Source organism: Castor canadensis, chromosome 1 (genome assembly GCF_047511655.1).
Source record: "Castor canadensis chromosome 1, mCasCan1.hap1v2, whole genome shotgun sequence".
Classification (NCBI taxonomy): Eukaryota; Metazoa; Chordata; class Mammalia; order Rodentia; family Castoridae; genus Castor; species Castor canadensis.
This window is the reverse complement of record NC_133386.1, coordinates 113,837,758-113,856,746: the sequence shown is the minus strand read 5'-3', so window position 1 is coordinate 113,856,746 and position 18,989 is coordinate 113,837,758. Positions and strand designations below refer to the sequence as shown.

Below are 18,989 nucleotides of genomic sequence, written 5' to 3'. Positions count from 1 at the left end.
GAGAATGGTGGAGGGGGTAAACTCAAGTATGATATATTTGATATGTTGTAAGAACTTTTGTAATTGCCACAATCTACCCCTAGCCAGGCACAACAATAAAAAAAAAAGAGAAAGTAATATAAGAAGGAGGTAGAATAAACCATTAGTTGAATGGTTTATAAGTTAGAGATAGGAAAAGTGAGGGGGGAAAGGAGAAAAGAAAAAAAAATTTAAGAAAAGAAAAAAGGGGAAGAAATGAAAAAATAAAGTGGAAAAATTGGCAATGTAAGAATAGACAAAACTTTCAGTCTGCAGTTCTCCTGTTGTATTTACTCATGTGTCCCCTCAGGATCCTGGATTGCCCAGGTGGTAACCTGGGGGAAGAGGAGGGGATTGGATTAGGGCAGCTTCTGGCATGGGGTGGGGCAGTTCCAGGCAGGTGAGGCAGGCATTGTGGGTCAGTGGTGGGTTCTCCTTCAAGCACAGCTAGTGGGTTAGAAAGCACTCTGCCATGTTCAGAGCCTGCACTTTTCCATGTTCAGGGAATTCAATGTCTGTGCTGGCTTGTCCAAGATGAGCATATTTCTTTTCCACCTTCCCCACTGATTCTCCAGGTTAATGTTCTCTTTGAGAAGTGAAGGGAATATTGCTTCTGTCGCTGGTACATGTGTGTAGAATGTTGGTTGGGTAGTAGGTTAAAGGCTCTAGCTAGCTGGCTGGCTTACCTAGGCATGCTCCTTGTTTTAGGATAGAGACCTAGCCAGGCCCCCTGCCTCTCCTTTGGATAGAGACCCTGGGCTGAGTGGCTTCATCCCTCCCCACCAGGCAGGTCTAGCAAACCTCAATCAGTCCACTTAACCAAAGGTTTTCTCAGGAGGTAAGAAGTCAGATTCAGCCCACTTAACCACCAGATTTCTTGGGAGTCAGATGGATTATTTCCTGTGAGCTGAGCTAACCTGTGCTGTAGCCCTCGGGACTGAAAACAGCACACCTAATTGGCTTGCAGCCTCCTCTCTGGCATCAGAGGGAACCACAGGTCAGCAGTCAACTACTGTCCCATGGCTCAAGCAAGGCTCTTAGCCTTCCCTGTTGATGTTTTGCATGTAGGGTGGTCCTTGTGAGTGGGAAGCAAGTCAGGTCCAGAAAGGAAAAAAAAAAAAAAGAAAAGAAAAGAAAAAACAGCCAACAAAACTCAGCAAGGGCATGAGATGGTACAGGTCCCATGCACTTGCAGTGGACTTGTGCTTTTGGATGCTTAGTTAGAGGTTGGTAACTCTAGCTACAATCTATCCTTATACTGGAACCCTCTTTTTTTGTATACTGACTTGTCCACCCACCCTTGCAACCATAAACCTGAAGCTTTTCTTCAGGCTCTTGAAGACTCAAGAACATAGTGACTGTCAGCAATCTGCCATCTTGCTCAAATCTCTATAATTTTCTTAATGTCTGTTTTCTCAGACCACTTTAACAAATTACATTCACACATCCCTTAGCATTCACAACTAATGAAGGAGAAAAAGGAAACAGGAATATCCAAGTAAAGGAGATTTCACTGGATGTAGGAGAAAACATTAAATAGAAGAAAGCAAATGGGATGGACTCTCTACACTCACTGTTTAGTACTTGTTTTGAGCCAACTCTGTGCTGTGTACAGTATACACAAGTTCAAAACAGACACCTGTGAGCTGAGAATGGCCAGCTACAAAATGTGTGGTTTTTGTGAGTAATCTATGTGTTTTGTAGAATAAGTGTGAAATATAGCTAACAATAAAGAGAAAATTACTACTGATAATTTTGGCACTGAATCAGCTATCATTAATCTATTGTATATTACTCCAGATTCTTCTCTGTTTTTATATCACATGAATATGTTTTATATTGCTATGTAAATATATAATGTTATTTACATTATTCCTCTTAGCAATATTTTGTGACTATCTTTTCACATTAATAAAGATGCTACCTAATCATCTTATAGGTATTTGTTATTGTATAGAATGTATGTATGTCTTTTTGCTAGGTAGCTAGATAATGTTCAATGTGTTTGAATCATAAAAAATATTATAATGTAGATCTTACACATATATATATATACATATAGTTTTGCACTTGTACCAATATTTTAAAAATATAGTTCTAAAAGTAAAAGATTAAAACTTTCATACATATCACAAAATTGCCCTCTACAGAAGTTTTGTAACAATTCATAACACTACCAGCTGTGTATGTTAGCAAATTGATTATCCTCTACCCTTACCAACGCTTGGCTTTAGGATTCATTTAAATCTAAATCAACCATCACATATAAAATTGTATCTTAAATTAATCTCTATTTCTTTGACTAGCCAAGTATAAAGATTTTTTCATATGCTTATTGTACTTCTTTTTAAGAACTGTTTAAGTGTGTGTATGTATAAATATATTTATGTAGAATCCTTAAGAAAAACTACTTAAAATTTAGATTGGTCAGTATACAAAAAACAGTGTAAATATGTGGAGTACAGGAAAAAATAATAAAATTAGAACAATACAAATGGTTAAACATTTTAATATTAGTATTTCAGAGAAAACAGAGAGAAAATGGAGAGGAGAATTTCATCAAAAACAAGAAAATTTGTCAGCGTTGAAAAAAAACCACGAGTTTCTACATTGAAAGGGTAAAAGGAATGCTAGGCACAATGAATGAAATTAGGCCTGCAACAAATACTATCCCTGTGCAATTTTACAAGGCATGGGAGCAGAGGACCAGACAATTCAGAGTCCAGAGAGGAGAGAAAAGAAAATTTCATACAGAACTTCAAGAATCACAATGGCAGAGATCTCTCTATTTCTAGTACTGAAATCAGAGAACAATGAAAGTATGCCTTCAAAAGTTTTTAAGACAAGTTTTTTTCAACCAGAATTTTATATGCAGTAAAAATCATAATCATATGTGTAGGTAGAATAGCAACATTTTCAGAGGTACATAAATATCAAACATTTTACATCCTGTGTAAACATTCTCAAGAAACTACTAGAAAATGTGCTTCCACAACACAAGAGAGTAACTAAGAAGGGGGAATGTATGAAATTCAGAAAACGAGATGTGGCACGGGAAGTAGGAAGCTCATGAAGGAAAATGTGTACCACACTAGCTAGGGAGCTTGGGGTCCAAAACTAGAGCAGATCAATGTAGCAGGAAAGATTTTTTTAAAGAAGATGAAGCTGAGCCAGGTGTGGTGGGCCACACCTATAATCCCAGCTGCTCTAGAGGCAGAGGCAAGATGAACATGATTTCCAATCTAGTCAAAGGTGGTGAAAACCTATCTCAAAACCAAACAAATGAAAAAAAGTCTAGTTCTAGTGTTAGAGCAAGTGCTCAGACCCCTCCAAAAAAAGATGAAGCTGGTCAAATACCTAATGTACAGCCTTAAGCAGGAAGATCACAAGTTCAAGACAAGTCTGGTCAACTTACTGAGTTCCTGTCTCAAATAAAATCTGAGCACGTAGCTCAGTGGTACAGGGCTGCCTAGCATGTGTGAGCCCCTGAATTCAATCCCCAGTACTAGAGAAAAGAAAACATAAAAATTAATGTACCCAAAAGATTTTGAGAAGATGTTTCTACAACTGGTCTGAGGTAGTGATGATCATAGAAAACTAAGAAAAACAATAATGAAACTAAATACTTATTAACCTCAAGAACAAAATATTGCTCAAGAAAAAAAATGATTATGGCATAGTACCTAATTCTCCATGAGTAATTGCATAGCCATAAAAATATTAACACTGGGCCAGGTATGAGAGATCACACGTGTAAACCCAACAACCTGGGAGGTGGGGATCAGGAGGATCACAGTTCAAATCCAGCCCAGGCAAAAAGTTAACTAGACCCCCTTCTCAATCAATAAATCTGGGTGTGGTGGCATACACATTTCATCTCAGCTATGGGGAAGACTTAAAAAGGAGGATTCTGGTTCAGGCTCATCCCAGGCAAAAATGCAAGACCTTGTTCTAAAAGTAACTAAATCAGAAAGGGCTGCAGGGGTGGCTCAAGTAATAGAACACTTGCCTAGCAAGTTCAAGGTCCTGTGTCCTGAGTTCAACAAACCCTAGCACTGACAGAAAATTATACATATAAATATACTTATATATTTATGTACATTATAATAAATATATTGTGTAAGTTTATATTTATATGTGAATAAATTTATATATTATGTTTCTATATTATACATTTATGTATTATAATATACATATATAAACTCTGCTGAACTAATTAAATTGTCATACAGCCATCCAGAGAGTTGGTTGAGAGCAGAAGTGTACCAAGTGTGACTGAGGAAAGAACCTGAAAAGAGTTAAATCCTCCTCCATGGTTGTAAGGCAAAATACAATGCTAAAAATCTTTTCCACTTAAATGTCTCTCTTCATTGACTGTAAATGCTCACAGCCCTCTGTATTCCATGTATTTCTATAGTCTACAAAACAATGTTGAAAATATAATGTGTTTAATAAAATACTTTAATATTAATCAATCAGTTATTTAGTTGAAGATGGATTATTTATTGACAGAAAATATGAAAATATTTGACTCTAATTTTACCTACAAATTTCCCCAGAAATAGTTTTGTAGTGAAAAAAATTCAAAAGTACATATCAAAAATTTGAACTATCTTTTGCATTCAGCTTATGGCATTATCTTAACAGAAGCATTACAATATATGAAAAACATAAGCTTTGAATATAATTAAAAAGAACAAATCATTTGAGTATGGTATGCAGAGTTGTCCCATGAAGCTACAGGAACTGTCCATGTGTTTGTCTCCCTTACATCACTGTTGTCTCTGATTATATCATCTCACTATATTTTCTGGTGGGTGGTCAATTAAAGTAAACAGAAATCAGTACGAAGACCATGAAAAATCTCACAGCTCTTTCTGCTTATAAGAATTTTTTTAATGAAACACACCAGAATGTCTTCACCTTTGCTTTTGTGCAAACCTGGAATCCAGCATGAATCATGATAACGCTATAGAAGTACATCCCGCACAATGAAATTCAGAGTGCAACAGCCAGCTGAGTCATTTCTGTTGCTCCATCCTCAAATTAGGTGAAAATCCCTGGCTGTTATCTCTCACTGCTCTGTAACTTTCTTACTTTTCCCTGCCAAATAAAAAGTCTTCAGAGATTTGATAGAAAGAGAAGACAAGGTACAAGGCTAATCAAAGTAAGATTGATTACCTTCCTGACATTCTGTAAAGGGAACAATAGCATCTTAAAGAGCTAAAAAGCTTTCAAACTCATTCATTTTTAAAATAAACCTGTAATTGGATCATTTGGCTTTAAATGCTTCTTCGATTTAGAGAAGCAGATTCATTATAATTCATTCCTATTTGAAAATTCATGTCAAAGAAACATTTATTAAGAATCATGGTTAGAATCTGTAATTGGCCAATATAAGAAAATTTTCTACTAATCCTGAATATTTTCCTACAGAAGTTTTAAAAATTATTTCACAGTAAGTTATAGTAATCAGAGATATAAAAACACTTTTTAAAGACAGTTTAAACTGCCACAAAAGAGAAATTTTCTTGCAATATATTCCCTGTAACATTGGAAAACCATAGCAAACTCTGAAACAACAGAGTTTTTACATATTATTTCTTAGAAAAATATCTCTAAGTGCACAATGATAGAAAGTAGTTTTATCTGAAAATTCAAGACACATTAAAAGGCAAATATTAAAATTATAATCCTTTATAGAAATTGAAGCTATATACACATATTCATGTGTGTACACTTATTTCATTTCTGAATGGTATTACTATACTCCTAAAAATGCTGTACTCTTAAAGGAAGATTTAGATACTAAATTCTGCAATGAATCTCTAGGGATTTGTATCAAAGCTAAAGCAATGTACCAAAGCAAAATTGTAAGAGAAGGAGAAATGGTCTTTAAACAAAAATGAGTTGAAAGGCAATTATGTGTTTATCTATTAGGAATTTAAATATAAATTCTTGTAATCTGAAGTCAGAAAATTAAAGTTGCCTTTCATTTACCTATCCCACTACACAAACTATTGAGGCACTTGGCAAAAGAATTATACTTTGTCCCTTCCTGCCATTAGCCTGCCAGACACAAATGTAATAACCTGACTGAACTTCAGTTACTGCATCTGAAATACTGAGAGCAGTACTGTAAGTTCTGTGAGTTTTCAGAGACTCTAGAACAACAGGACTCTGCATTTCATGATATTATTCCATCACAGCTGATGCATACTTCAAGTAGCTTTTGAATTCTGCAGACCTTTGTGATCCTTACACTCATCATTACCATGGAATTACTGGAATACTCACATATACACTGGTTTCTTAATTTATTTTTGTCATAAACTCTGGGGTAGTCCTTTGGTCGTTAGAAGCAAGGTATCTATAAGAGTCACCTACCAGCACCATCAGTATTTCCGCAGAGACTCTGCTTCAAGCCAAAATAGGAATAAGAAAGATGAATTTTCCATTGTCAACTCACTGCACATTATAAACAACTAGAAAATCCACCAACATGTAGGAAACAGTAGTTTTCACAAACCAGAGAAGCATTGCAAGATTGTAGTCTAAGAGAAAGAACACAGAGGATGAAAACCCAACATATGCCAGCTTACTTCCTGGTAACAATGTCCACGCAACAACACAGTTGGGTGTCTTTCAGAGTTGAAGAAGCTGCGATCGGAATTCAGGGAAACCAAGCAAAGCATAGAATCCCAGAGGAAGGAAATTCACAGTAAGACTTCCAGAGCTCTACCATGGGATCCCCATGAGCTCCTTGACACGGTTCTGAGCTGTGAGTTCATAACAGCAAAGGCCCAAGCTGGAAAAATCTCTAGAACTCACAAAGGGCCAGGAACAGTTTCTCTTCCCCCCTAAGTTAAAGGTCTCAGAAGCATATTGCATGTCCAAGCACTGTATAATAAAATTGCTGAAAACTAGTGATAAAAAGAAAATCTTAAAATCATCCAGAAAAATAAGATACATTGCAATACATTAAACACAGGAAAAATAATCAGATTCCACTATCTACAATTCTCCCCCCTCCCCCTCCCCCTCCCCCTCCCCCTCCCTCTCCCCCTCCCCCTCCCTCTCCCCCTCCTTCTTCTTCTTCTTTGCAGTACCAGGGTTTGAACTCAAGACCTTGCACTTGCCAGGCAAGCACGCTAGCATTTGAGCCATTCCCCCAGCCCTCTGTGCTTTTAGGTACAGTTTTTTTAAATACAGTCTTGCATTTATGCCTGAGCCAGCCTGGAGCATGATCCTCCTGTTTACACTTCCCATGTAGCTAGAGTAACAGGCATGAGCCACCACACCCAGCTTTACTAGTGGACATGGGATCACACTAATTTTTTGCTTGGGCTAACCTCAAATAGCAATCTTCCCGAGATCCACCTCCTAAGTAGCTAGCATTACAATGTAAGCCACTAGGCCTGGCCTTTACCTAGAATTGTTTGCCAAGAAAAATTATCTTTCAAAATGAAAAGAAATTCATATTTCTCAATGGACAAATGAAGAAAATTCATCACCAACAGAACTATACTTCAACAATATTGAAGGAAGTTCCTTGGGCAGAGCTAAGCTGACACCAGATAGAAAGTTAAACCTTCACAAAAGACTGAAGAATACAAGACATGTTAAATACTCAGGGCAACATTTAAAAATTGCCCATTTTTTTCAAAATATAAGTGACTACTTAAAGCATCAATGAGAACAGTGAAGTATAGGATTTATAGCATATGTGGAAGCAAAATATGTGGCAACAATAGCACAAAAGAAAAATAGTACAATATATAATTGTAATATAATGTTTAATATTATACTATATTAATAAAATATTATATTATAGTACTTACATATCATAACATATTTACTATATTAATATATAAGTTTATATAATATATATAGTATAGATAAAAATATAATGTTAACTTCTTATACTACATATGAAGAGGTATAATATTTGAAGGCAGACAGTGTTCAATCAAAGGTATATACTGTCAACCACAAGGAAGTCAATGAAGAAGAAAACAAAGAAATATAAGCCAATACCATAAATAGAATGCAATTATAAAAGTATTCCATTAATTCTCCCCCTTTGGGAAAATGATGGGGAACAAGAAAAGAACAGTAACAAACAAGTAAGGCAAACAGAAAACAAACAGCAAGTTGGTAGATTTAACTCCAACCATATGAATAATGACACTAACTATTAACTATAAATAATCTAAAGATTCTAATTAAAAGACAGAGATTGCACATTGGACACCTCCAAAAATGACTATAAGACATAAAAGCAAAATGATGGAAAATATATATACTATTAAATGTCAAAAGAAAATTTCAGTGACCATATTCATATTAGACAAAGTACCTCAGAACGAGGAATGACATCATGAAGGATATTTCATTGCAATTAAGAAGTTAATTCATCAAGGACATATAATTAATTCTGTTTATACACCTGCAATGTACTGAATTGTGACCCCCCCCACCAAAAGTTCATATGTTGAAATCATGTACCCATTCGTGTGACAATACTGATCAGGGCCTTTAAAAAAGTGATCAGGATTAAGTGAGGTCATGAGTGTTGAGCCTTGTTCTGCTAGACCTGTTATTTCTTTTTGTTTGTTTGTTTGTTTGTTTTTTTTCAGGGGAGTCTGTGATGGGTATGGAACCCAGAGCTAGGCAAGCACTCTACCACTGAACTACTTTCCCAGTCCCTAGAACTGGTACTCATATAAAAGAGGAAGAAACATGACATCTTTCTTTCTTTGCTGTATGACAGCACAGTAAGAAGGCAGCCATCTACCAGCTAGAAGAGAGCCCTCAACAGAAACTGACTAAACTGGCACTGTGCTCCTGGACTTTCCAGCCTCCAGACCTGTGACAACATATGTTTATGGTATTTAAGTAACCTAGTCTATATTATTGTGTTATGTCAGTTTGAATAACTAATATAATTCTTACATAAAGTACTTCAAAATACAAAATGTAGGGCTGGGGGCATTGTTCAAGTGGCTGAGTGCATGCCTAGGAAGCACAAGGCTCTGAGTTCAGACCATAGTACCCAAACCAAAAATACAAAATGTAAAACTGACAGACTTGAAAGAAGACGTAGGCAAATATTCCATTATAGAGAATTTCCCCCTTATCTGTAGTCTCTCTATCTTCAGTTTCAGTTACCCACAGTCAGCCATGGTGTGAAAATAGTCAATGAAAAATTCCAGAAACAACTCATGGGCTTTAAATAGCACAACATTCTGAGTGACATGAGGACATCTCACACTGCCCCACTCTGTTGTGTCCAATATAGGAATCCCTTTGTCCAGCATACCCATGCTGTGTGCATACCCATGCATTAGTCACACAATAGCCATCTTGTTTCTCAGACTGCCAGGGATTGCAATGCTTGGGTTCAAGTAAGACCTATTTTACTTGATAATGGCCCAAAGTGATGCTGGCCATTTGAACATGACAAAGAAAAGTCACAAAGTGAAAAGATGAAAGTGTTTAAGAGGCATGCATGATAGGAAAAAGCACAGTATACATAGGGTTTGAGACTATCTGCAGTCTTAGGCATTGAGTAGGACTCTTTGAGCATATCCTCTGTGGCTAAGGTGGGGGAACGACTGTGCAGGGAGACTGATACTTCTCTCTCAGTAGGTGATAGAGTAAGGAATCCAAAGTTCTGAAGGATGTAAAAGACTTGAACAACAGTGTCAACTCACTTGACCTAATTGATACTTACAAAACACTATCCCAGCAAAAATAATGCACAGATATTTTAAGAACATATTAAGCATTCATGAAATTCAGTATCACAACACAAGTCTTAATAAATTTTGAAAAAGTGACATTATACAACATCTGTTCCCTTTCTCCAAAAGAGTTAAACTAGAAATCAATAGGTAGTTGGGAAATCTCCAAATATTTGAAAATTAAACACATTTATAAATAACTCATGGCTGAAGAAGAAATGACAAGAGGAAATGGAAAGTGTTTGAGCTACATGAAAACGTAACACATCAGAATGGTATAATGCATCTAAATGATAGTTTAGAGGAGAAATTATAGTAAATTCTTACATTAGAAAAAAGGAAAGCTCTCAAATGAATTTCTGTAGTTAAGAAACTACAAAAAGAATGGAAATTTAAAACCAAAGCAAGTATACAGAAGAAAGTAATAATGAGTAGATATCAATGGAATGAAAATAACAAAACAGTAGAAAATAAACAAAACCAAAAGCTAATACTATGATGAAAACCATGAAATGATAACTCTCTAATTAGAGTAAATGGAAAAAGAAAAAAAAAGGAGGCACAAGTCACCTACATTGGGAATAAAAAGAGGACCTCACAACAGATTCACACACATTAGAAAGAAGATCTATGCCACTAAAGAATTTAGAATATAGTTGGTAGGAAGGAAACAATTGAACAATGTTATTTAATCATACCAATAGTAATAATTAGAAACATCAATCAATCACTTATTATATGAAAGAATAATTCAAAGTATTTTTTATATATTAAGTCATTAATCACCATAGCCCTAAGTAGGTAGGTAGAATGTTATTATCCCCAACCTACAGATATAATCCTAAAGTACTTCTGCAATGTCCATATGATGAGACACTTTAGTAATATGGAATCAGTTGTAGAGGAGAAATAAGTACTGTGTTGACTAAGGGAAATTGTCATGGAAGTGATAAGGCTTGAGCTAGCTCTTATAAGATATTCGCTGATGACTACCAGGTTTTTCAGAATAGGTGTCACATTCTAATATTATCAAATACCTAAGACTTCAGCTGAGTACTTTAAATCAGTTCCTCAACTATCCCAACATGCATTTCCTGAATATCTTCTATACTAAGTGAATAAAAGATGGTTATCTTAAGAATGTACATACAATAAATACCAGTTGCTTGATGTCATTGTGGTATAGTCCCTACCCTCAAACAGCTAGGGGTATAATTATGAATATATGTGTAAAAACCAAAAAAAAAAAAAAAAGCAACAAAGATTAGGTTACAATCACAAGTTAAAGTGAGCACATTACATTTGGTCCTTATCCATGGGTACCACATGCATGGATTCAACAATGAATAGAAAATATTTTGAAAAAGATTGTATCTGTACTGAACATGTACAGACATTTTTTCTAGTCATTCCCTAAACAAGATAGCATAACAACTATTTACATGACATTAACATGGTATTAGATATTATAAGTAATATAGAGATGATTTAAAATACAGGCAAGGATGTATATAGAATATATGAAAGTACTACACATACATTTTGTACAAGGGACTTGAGCATCCGTTGACTGTTATTCACAGGGATCCTGGAACCAACTTCTGAAGACATTAAGGAAAAATTGTATACAAGTTCCAGGCAGCAGGAGACTTTTGTGACTTACCCAGAGATAGCAAAATTTTGAAAGGGCCATGTTTATTATAAGTAAAGGAGGGAGAAAGGGCATACCAACTGGTGATTTTTTTTAAAAAGTAAGAACTACTGAATTGTGAATAAGTATTTTCAGTTTGGCTATGGGTAGGTAATGTGAGAAGATGGGTAAAGATAAAACCAAGCATACAAAAGCAGGAGGGATACACCAATTGCATCACAAAAGTTACCTTGCATCCAAGGCTATTTCTGAGAATATAGGCTTGACAATTTCCATCTGCAAATTCTAACTAAATAATTCTGCTTTACTTATGTAGGAGAAGGGTAAAATACATGAGGGAGTATAGAAAATGCCCAAAACAATAAGAAAAAAAGTTTCAAAGTTCATTTGATATGCATATAATTTCCTTAGAACTTAGAAATGCCAGCAAAAATTAAAACACTTTACCTGATACAAGATTATATTTTTTTAAAGCCAAGAGCTTCTTTAAGCAATTAATAACCATTATCAAGTTACACAGAAAGCAAGAACTTTATACAAAAGAGTAGCATGATCATTAATACTCCTGTGGGCTACAGAAGTGCCTACTCCTCAAATGGCGAGTCACCAGGCCTTCAATGTTTCCGGGAAATTCCCATTGCAGTTTGTCAGCAAATTAGCAAATGTTCTTGCTGATGGCGTATAGGCTAGGAATAATCTCACCCTCATGCTCAAGTCACCTCCGCTCAGTGTCCCTCTGCTCTCCTGGCTCCTTCTAATGGTCCCAACTGCCAATTAAACAATCTCACCATCTCTGGATCTAAATGTGGACATAGATACCAAGTTTGGGTGTCTAATGAGACTGATTAAGTCCTTTGAGGAAACGTGCAGTGACCAGTCCTAGAAGGCAAGAAAAGGAAAAGAGAATAAAATCCAAACAGAGCCTGAAATATTTCCTGTCTCTACTGAAGATTCATAAAATCACAGCTGAAAGAACATTCTACCATAAGCTGCTGTGTTAACAGCAGGAAACAAAACCTTATCTCCTGAGACTTCTCCCACTAGCTCAGTTCAACCATCCTAAGTTTTAAAATCATATGTCGACATCTAGTGGCCAGAGTCAGGTGAGCCCAATAGTGACATTTCTTTTTCTTTTTTCTTTTTTTCCTTTATTTTTATTATAAAGGATTCATTAATGGCACAAGTGGGTTTCATGTAACAATCCCATAGATGTATACAATGTATTTTAAGAAATTTCATCCCCTCTATTTTATTCCCTTAATTCCCCTCCCTCCCTTTTAAAATAAATTATATTTTAATTTTTAAATTAAAATAATTATTTCCTTTGATGTACAGAAATGTTTTCATTTGATGCAGTAGCATTTGTTAATTCTTGTTCTTATTTTCTGGGTGATTGGAGTCCTATTCAGAAAATCCTTACCTATGCCTAATATCTTCAAGAATTTTCCAATCATAGCTTTAAAGTATAAGGTCTTACATGAAGATCTTTGCTCCATTTTGAATTGAGTTTTGTACACAATAAGAAATAGGAGTTTATTTTCAGTCTTTTACATGCAGATAGATAACCAGTCTTCCCAGAAGCATTTGTTGAAAATGCTGTCTTTTCTCCAAGGTATGTTTTAGGTTCTTTTTGTCAAAAATCAAATGTCTGTAGCTATAAGAATTTATTTCTATTTTGTTACCTTTGTCTTATGTCTGATTTTTTGCCAGTAGCATGCTGTTTTTGTTTCTATGGCTGTGTAATATAATTTGAAGTCCTGTTTTGAGATACTTTCAACATTGTTGTTTTTGCTCAAGATTGCGTTGGTTATTTAGGGTCTTTTATGCATCCATATTAATTTTAGGACTGAATTTTCTGTATGTGTGAAGAATGACGTTGGGATTTTGATAGGGATTGCATTGAATCTGTAGATTGCTTTCAGCACAAACTTTTCCCAGTATGAATTCTGCCAACCATGAGATTCTTCAGCTTCTCTCTTCAGTGTTTTGGAGTTTTCATTGTAAAGAGCTTTCAACTCTTCAGTTAAATATATTCCTACATATTTTTTAGGCTATTGTGAATGGAATTGCTTTCCTAATCTCTTTCTCTGCCTGTTCGTTGTTGATATGTAGAAAAGGTACTGATTTTCTGTGTATTAATTTTATAACCTGCTATTTTGTCAAAGGTGTTAATCAGATCTACGAGTTTTTGGTGGAGTCTTTAGGGTCTTTTTGTTAGGACAGTTTTCCTCAGTCATGCACCAAAGATTTCCTGTTAGACTTGCCCATTCACTACATCCTCTGTCAGGATCCCTAGTCTGGCTTCTCACCCTACCTCAGGATATATCTGTGAAAGTGTAATTAGAGACTTATTTATTGTAGCTAAACTTGCGTTTGATGGGTTATCTTCAAGTCCCGTGATATTACAAACTGTTCCTCAGGATGATTATTCCACTTGGCATGCATTAAACTCCCATCTTTCCTTCTCTTCACTTTCCTCCATTATTATCATATCGCTATATAAAGTTGATCCATTTAATTTTAGTTTTCTACATGAAGAATAACTTAAAAGAAAGTCTGCATAAGAAATGCACGAGAATTGTTCATAGCACCAACATTTGAGAGGCTTTACAATTGTTTCATTTTGAAGTTCACGTTTTCCCTCTTATTCCCTCAATCACAGAATGAGACAGACAAGGAATAAGCAGAATAACAGAATACAACAGAAATAAAAATTATCCCAAATCTTCATAACTTAAGAGGCCCTATTTCTTTTTTTGTTCAACTAAAGGATTTAATTCAAAATTACTTCATAGTATAATATGTTTGACTTTAGAATGTGATTAAGTAGATCACTAGTTCAATTAAAAATGACAGTTTTTGAGATTGCATAGGCTTAAAAATAAAACAAAATTAAATAAGTTTGATTTAATTCATCCCCTAGAATGAAATTTACTTAATATTAATACAATTATTTAATTATTTATGACATAAATTTTCCAAATAGGACAACAAGAGAAGATGCTTTCAGTGGTCTGGTGGTTACAATTTTTCTTTTTTTATTATTATTCACTTATTCACATGTGTGTACATTGTTTGGCTCATTTCTCCCCCCTGCCCCCCATCCCCACCCTCTCCCCTCCTCCCCCTCATTTCTTTCTAAGCAACTTTGAAGATACACTTGAGCCACTTCTAGAGAGAAATTGTGAAAATATTTTGGAGATTAAACTTTCAGATAGCAACAATTTCTCTGAAAGCATTTTTACACCTACATTCTCATCTTCAAGTTATTGTTTTTTCATGATCATGTAACACAGAAGATGTGAATCTTTAAATGAAGTTGATATATAAAGCATAAGCATGAGACAGCATTCTTAAGTTGGTCTTGGAGTTATATGTGCTGTTGTCATGCACTATTTGGGATATTCTTATACTTAAAAACTATTCATTGCTTATTTAAAATTCAAATATAACTGAATGTCCTATATTTTACTGGACAATCCTGTTTGGAGTGGAACAAATGCTACTGGGAAAAATAATGAGGCTGACAGAGTCAGAGACATTTTTATGCATGAAAATGGTGCTTTCATGGAATTCCAAGATTAACTATGAAAGCCAAGTCCCAAGCATCAAAATACTTTGCACTTATTTAATCATTTATGATTGATAAAGCATTTCAGATTTATTTTATTTTCTGGATCCTTGTGTGGCATTTCTATGACCACTTCAAGGAATTATCACTATGATCCACATAGAGCTGTTTTTGTTTGTTTGTTTTGGTGGGATTGGGATTTGAACTCAGGGCTTCGTGTTTGCTAAGCAGGCACTCTACCATTTGAGCCACACCTCTAGCCATATGATCCACATAGTGTTGTATGAAAAAGCCAGAACTTGAATCCACCTCTCTCAGGAGATACAGTATCCACAAAGAACGAAAAAGAGTGTGAACTCTACAAAAGACTTTTGATCCCTAGCTGCAGATGAACATTAAGCGTCTGACAAACTCATTATAAAACTAACATTGTGGCAGGAAAATAAAGAAGTTACTCTCTGATCTGCCCCATATACATTCAAACTTTTTAGTCCAGTTGGGTTTTAAGCCCCAAAAGTATTTGCTTTATTTCTCCAAGTACAGTTTGACATTATTCTTCTGACAGAGGCCTTTTCACATGCACCCAACATCTCTAACTCTGTAGCTACTATTCTTTGTAGCCTGTTTATATGTTCTAGAAATCTTTAGTAGGAGCTCAAAATGACATAAACGTGTTAATTTAGAATTAATTTTCCCTCACATGTAGAAAATGTTCATGTAATAATTCTCTTCCTTGGGAACTACTAAATTGTAGACTAGTGACAGCTGGTGTTCATAGCACATATTACCTCTTCTCACTTTAGTACAGTTTTTATGTCTTACATTTGATCCACAAATTCTAGTGTTCATAAAAATCCCCAAGGATCTTAAGACGCATACTCCTAAGCCTTCACTCTCATAGAGTCTGGTTCTACATATACCCGGAGACCATATACATTTCATTAGCCCCACTGGTACTATCCCTTTTCTCACCTGGTCAATCTCATCCCAGAGTGTAACAATTCTTCTCCAACTTCACTGTGTAAAGTGCAAGGAATCTTGTTCAAATATAGATTCTAGGTAGTACTTTGGGGATGGGGTCAGAGATTGTGCAGTTTCACAAGCTCCTGAGTAGCTTTGTATTCTTATTTTTAAACCTAAGTATTTCCACTTCTTTATGTAGCTAGAACCCCAGAGAGTGAATTCTCTGAGTTTTCAAAATTGTGACTGACTGACATTTCTCCCTCCAGTAGTTAAAGACATTTAGTTTAACTCTCCTCCCCTTGTTCTCTATTCTGTCTGAACACTTAAGAGTCCTCAAGGACTCAAGATGTAGCTAGAAACAAAGCGAGCCAATATCCTGATGTGAGTCCCACCTAAATCCACTCCTGCTCCTCTCAAGACAGTTTTCTGTCCCAAACAGACAGAAAGGCCAGCATCATCTCCTATGAGTGCTATGCACATGCATGAGAACCAAATCTCCGTACTGCATTATCACCTGTCTATAAGAAAGGGTTCAAAGGAGTTCAGTGATGACAATAATGATACTGTCAATGAAAAGGATATTGGCTAACATTTACTTGACACTTGCTAAGAGACATTTACGGGGATAAATTCTTCATATGGATTATTTCATGTGCTTCTCAAAATATCCCTGAAATAGATTATATCATTATCTCCATTTCAAATGATGAAAAGAGACATGAAGAGAAATAAGTCAGATAATAGTTAATATCTAATATATCAATTAAAGCTGAGCTTCAGACTGTACAAATCACATTCAAACTAAAAAGTAAAATATTAAATCAAGAATTCCTCTTCCATTGTGTACCAAAGGTATAACATTCACTAGAACATTTCTCTCTAACATTCCCGTGCTGCCATCTAGCAATGAATGACTAGAACATACACAGGGGTTTCCAGAACAACCTTCAGTGTTAAAATGGTCAGAGCATATGCCTGTCTCTATGTATCACATACTAAAAAGCTACTGGAGCATCCATGCAGGCAACATAACAGATGTTGAGTTTTGTGATCAAGTCGAAGAACAAAACTGTTACTTTTTTACCCATACACTTTTTAATTCCTATTATTAACCTTGCTTTACATGTTATCTTATTGCAAACAAGTAATAGCTCTAGAAACCTTTCCTTAAAATAGCACAGAATATTGTCTTTAAATTGCTATGCTAATATGCTTTAGCTGTGCTTAGCTGAGCAGAAAATATTTCCTCTTGTCTCTTCTGCTTTTATAATGTAATTGTCTTTACAGAAAATCAGACTGCAATACAATAGTCTTTACAGGTTGAGCACTTAAAGATGACTACATATTCCTTAGTTTGCTTAAGTGTGCATCATTTGTTGAAGAAAACTACTGGTATTTAGAATAAAAGGAAGCCCATATGTTTATCAGAAGGCATTAATGCAGGCAGCTGTGAGAGTGAGAGAGAAAACCCTAAGGATTACATATTGGCCTCTGAATAATCTCATACTCTGGGACTTTGATCAACCTTTACAGCTCTATGAAGTCTCTGCTTTGGCTCTGAAGAATAAGAACAAGACAAGAGGGAGTAAAAGGAAGAAAGCAAGTGCATAAGGTTAAATTGGAATTACATTTGCAAGGCAGCTAGTCACCTCTCTCTTCTTTTCAGCATTGGTGTCATGGAAAGAATAGATTTTGGAGCCACACAAATCAAACTTCGAATCTCACACCTATCACTATATCTGTTCTACTGCATCAAGCAGTTTACTTAATATCTGACACCTGCTCCGTTTCTTTGTCTGTGAAATGTATTAACTATTTATCTGGCAGAGTTGTTGGGAAGATAGATGCTAAGTAAGTATGGAGCCTGGAAATAAAGTAACAAAGAACTGTTTTTAATGTTAGTCACCACCATGTCTTCATCTGTCAACTTCCAACACAGTTATTGATCACTTGTTGTAAGAATACAGTGACATATATAGATCAGCTCCTCCTTTGAAGAGATTAAAACAGCATGTAATTAATTAACTAATTAATGTATTGATTCATTATATTTACTTACTGAGTATAGCTGTAGGTTTCACCAAGCAAGATGTCCAGCATGCACAAAAGACACAAAGTTTATGTTTTATCTAGGAAACAAAGGTAATTAGAAACCATTCTTCCCAAGCTCCCTTGCACTGCCTTCAGTGCAACCCCACAGATCTCTTGCCTGAACTTCTGCAGTTGCTCCTTGGCTCATTTCTTTTCCTCTCTCCCCCTACTGTTTGTAATGCATTACCCTCTGAGGGGCTGGGCAGTTTGTTAAATCACTCATTGGGTAATAATACTGCTCTGCCCTAAATCCTTCAAACACTTCCTATATCCTTAGCTTTAAATCTCAAGTTCTTAAGGCAGCCTCGAAGGGCCACACATGACCTGCCTGTATTTCTAACCTTATCTCACTCGTGCCACCGGCCCTCTGCCAACTTCCCAAACACACTGTTCTTTCGGTTCCTAAAATGTTTTGATTTCCTCTTGACTCAAGGTTCTTAAGCTCATTATTCCTCTGCTGAGGAGGTTTTTCCTCCGACTGATCACTCACCTAGTCCCCACTTATACCTCCTGATTTAAACGTTATCCTCAGATCACCTTCTCTGAGACTCAACTTAGGACTGCCCCCGATTTACTCTCATTAAACATCTGGTAGTTTTCCTTTATGATACTCATCACAGCTGAATTATGTGTGTGTGTGTGTATACATGTTTTCTTACTCGTTCAATGTCTGTAACCTTCCAGGAGCTGGGGATCACTTGGCTCCACTGTTTCCCCCTGGCACCAGAAAAGCAACTTGAGAGGCTCCTTAGACATTTGTTGAATAAATGAACTAGGAGGCAGACAAAGCTGAGACTCATGCAATTCTGTGTAACAATGATGTCCTGAGCAGGACTTACAGGAACTTCACCACTCGAACTTCTCCACCAGTCTGCTAACGGGTTTTAACCCCTTTTGACTCTAGCATTCCTCTCTCCCCACTCTCACTTCTGCCTTCCCAAGAGAATAC

General features: G+C 35.8%; 1 pseudogene; it reads left to right on the top strand.

Moving 5' to 3' along the window:
• Nucleotides 1–18,989, top strand: part of LOC109679001 (deuterosome assembly protein 1-like) — a 569,124-nt pseudogene that overhangs the window by 266,866 nt on the left and 283,269 nt on the right.